Below are 3,579 nucleotides of genomic sequence, written 5' to 3' on the forward strand. Positions count from 1 at the left end.
GGCCGGCCTATGCGGCCTGTGCCTGCGTCACTCCAGCCGCACAGTGGGGCTGCAGCCTCTCCGGGGCTGGCTTCACTGCCTTGGCCCTTCCGGGCCCTCCACAGGCCCCACGTGTGTTCTCAGAGCACTGCGGGGCAGCAGTGATGAGGAGGCGCCTGCCCCACTGCAGGCTGCCCAGAGCCCACAGCCACCCACATCATGGACTGTTGGTCCCCGGTCACTCTGCTGCACACCTCTGCAGCCCCGAGACAGTCACACCGCCAGAAGGGGTGATCCCCGCCTGCAGCCGCCTTTGCAAGCCACCCTCTGTGCCTAGGCCAGAGCCATGGCAAGGATGGAGGCACCCTGCTACTCCCACCCTGGCCTCCTGTGAGTACTGAAAGCCTGAGAACACAGGAGTGGTGAGGGGGTTCCCTCAGAGGAGACCAGACACCACACCTGCCGAGGGCAGAGACAGAGGGACGGAGACAGAGGACAGACAGGGACAGAGGGAGAGACAGGGCCACAGCTTGCTGCCCAGCCCACTTATTTCTGGCCTTGGGGGCCTCTTGGCACTGAAGGTGGTGGCCCTGCCCCCCAGGTCTCTGCAGAGCTGTCCCATCCCACCTGTGCTGCCGTGGCTATTGCAGCACCTTGCGATGCAGGGCTCACCATGAGCCGCCCGGCCACACTCCCCATCCCGAGGCACCCTGGCGACCCCAGTGAAGCCACCTGCAGGGAGCCCAGGCTCCATCCATGAAAAGGGGGCATGTGAGAGAGCGCTGGGAGGACCAAGGCTCCCAGGAAGCTGCAGACAGAGTCACCGCACCATTGGAGAGAACAGAAAAGGGCTTGGAGAGCTTCCCGCCCCGCCGGTGCTCAGCAGCCAAAAGGAAAGGCCACCAGAGTGTCTGTGGACAGAGAAGGGACCTAGAACGGGGCCCAGCCCATCCCCAGGGGACGTGACAGCCTTAACAAGGAAGGAGTTCTGACACGGGCTCTGCTGTGGGGGCACCTTGACGGTGTGAAGATGCAGGCGCAGAAGGACAAGCCCCGTGCCAGGCCTCTCATCGGAGGCCGCGGAGTTACCAGGTCCGTGTAGACAGAGAGCAGGTGGGGGCAGGAAAGTCCGTCTGGGAAGCTGAGGAAGCTCGAGATGATGCGGAGATGTCTGCATAACAGCCTGAACGCGCTTTAAAAAATGGCTAAGATGGTAAGTTTTACGTGGACTGTCGGAGGCTTGGAGCCAGCCAAGGCCCAGGTGTGGGTGCTGGGCAGCTCTGCCTGGCGTTGATGACCCTCGGCCCACCCCATCCTTGCTCCCAGCCTGCAGTGGTGCACCGGAGTCGAGGGCTCCAGTGCCTCATGTGGTGCTGCGGGTTCACGTGCCCTCACACTTTGGGGCCACTTCCTGCATCTCAGAAGCAGCAAGGCCCCACCCCGTGTGTGACGAGCGAGTCTTCCCTTCCCCCAAGGGCCCAGCCCCCATCTTCAGGAGCGGAGCATCGTGAGCCAGGATCTTGGGATTCAGTTTTCTTGAAAGTCACTCCGGTTCCAAAGTTAGTGGAAAAAGTGCTTGGCAAAACTTGTTCAGAGATTTATCGAACCAAAACACTTTTAAAACAGTTTGGGGAGCTCAGTGAACTCCAGCTGTGGCTCAGCCCCACGTCTGGGCGGTTCCGTCCATCTGCCTGGTGATGGGAAGCCTGGACCAGAGCCAGGCCAGGCCGCCTGGGAATGCTTTGCACAGGTATCGGGAGAGGAGCAGAGCATCGCTGCCGGAGGTCGGGCAGAAACAACTGACCTTGGGGTGCTACTAGTTAAACAGATCTGGGTAGTTTAAACAAAACCATTGGAATTTTGCCATTTGAAAAATACTGTTGTTATTTTGCAAGACAAAAACAATGGAGAGTTCACAGGGACAAACCCAAACTTGCCAGAAAGGAGAAGTGGGAGGTGTTTACAGAGGGGCCAGCACTAGCAAAAGGCACAGCCTGGGAGGAGCAGGGCCAGCTCTGGGCCCTCCCACCCCGCCTCCCCCCCACACACACGGCGAGGGGTGCACACCCAGTGACAGCCAAGGCCTGTCCTGCAGAATTTGGAATGGAGGAGGCGAGGCTCTGAAGCAGGTTGCCTCTGCCCGCCCTCACAGGTGCCCGACTTCCTAAGAGGAAGCCAAGTGCAGGACCACTGCCACTGTGAAGTGGTCGCTGGCTTTCGGGGGCCAGGGAAGGAGTCTGGTGCCTGGGACAGCTCACACACAGCATCCTTCCCACACCGTGCACACCGGTTGAGGGTCAGCTCAGCCCTGTTTGTGTTCCTGAGAGAAATGAAGGGTTCAAGGGGCCGTTTTCTTGCCTAGCATGGTGTGTGAGGCCCAATGGCTGCAGCAGCTGTGCAGGGTGGCCCGCCCTCCTCGCCCAGCTTCCCTTCTAGCTACAGTTGCTGTTTCATCTGCCCCCATCCCTGTGCCCCCCACCCTGTGGAGGAAGGAAGGACCCTGTTGACGGCAGCTCTCCTGTGAATGAGGCCTCCTTCAGGTGCAAGGGACAGAATACAACATTACATTACTTCCTAACCAAGGTAAAGACCCCAGGGGCAGGTTCTCAGGTCCCACTGGACACGGGAGCTCAAGCAAGGTGGGGAATCCCTGTCTCCATGGCAGGAGGGCATCCTTCAGTCCCAGCTCCAGAGGAAGAGAATGACTCACCCAGCAGCTGAGGGGCAGCACCAGCAGCTTCCCTGGTCTTGGTGGTCTGTGCCCCGACAAGGGCTGTGGCAGGAGCGAGCAGGGACATTCCCATGACCCCTGGAGTTAGACCAGGCAGTGGGGGTCCTCAAGCAAAGGTCATCCGCAGGGAGAGCTCTGTCCAGCAGGAGCGCCCGAGGCACTGGCCTGGAAGGGAGCATCTTGGTGGAGGTGCAGGTGCGGTGTGGGTGCTGCCAGGCCACCGAGAGGGGACATGCATTCCAGGAAAGGCCACAGCGCACTGTGACAGGCTTGGTATCCTAAAAAGAATGGAAACCACTGCCCGGCCAACTGAGTGTGGTGGCTCACACCTGTAATTCCAGCACTTCAGCAGGCCAAGGCAGGTGGATCACATGAGGACAGGAGTTCCAGACCAGCCTGACCAATATGATGAAACCTTGTCTCTACTAAAAATACAAAAACTAGCCAGTGTGGTTGTGGGCACCTGTAATCCCAAGTACTCTACTCGGGAGGCTGGGGCAGGAGAACCACTTGAACCTGGGAGGCAGAGGTTGAAGTGAGCTGAGATCATCCCCTGGCACTCCAGCCTGGGTGACAGAGCAAGCCTCTATCTCAATAAAAAAAAAGAAAGCACTGCCCTTTGGGTTGGTTCCTGGGGCTGCCATCACAAATGACCACACACTAGGTGGCTTGAAAGGCAGAAACATGTCCTCACAGTTCTGGAGGCCAGAGGTACAGTCGAGGGTCAGCATGGCCGAGCACCCTTCGCTTCCTCTTCCAGCTCGTGTAACCCCAGCCGGTCCCTGGCACGCAGAGCCATCTGCCTCTGTCGCCACACAACATTCCCCTTGCCTGCATCTTCCCCTCCTATGAGGGCAATGGTCATAATT

At 59.3% G+C, this 3,579-nt stretch overlaps 1 long non-coding RNA gene across 1 annotated transcript; it reads right to left on the minus strand.

The window, feature by feature from the left end:
- Positions 1-1,845: 1,845 nt before the first annotated feature.
- On the minus strand, positions 1,846-2,988 carry LOC144579088 (uncharacterized). The gene is made up of 2 exons (XR_013525961.1): positions 2,690-2,988; positions 1,846-2,299 (listed from the first exon to the last, which is right to left on the minus strand). It is a non-coding gene; the product is annotated as an uncharacterized LOC144579088 (long non-coding RNA).
- Between the last annotated feature and the right edge of the window lie 591 nt (positions 2,989-3,579).

Source organism: Callithrix jacchus, chromosome 13, assembly GCF_049354715.1.
Source record: "Callithrix jacchus isolate 240 chromosome 13, calJac240_pri, whole genome shotgun sequence".
Classification (NCBI taxonomy): Eukaryota; Metazoa; Chordata; class Mammalia; order Primates; family Cebidae; genus Callithrix; species Callithrix jacchus.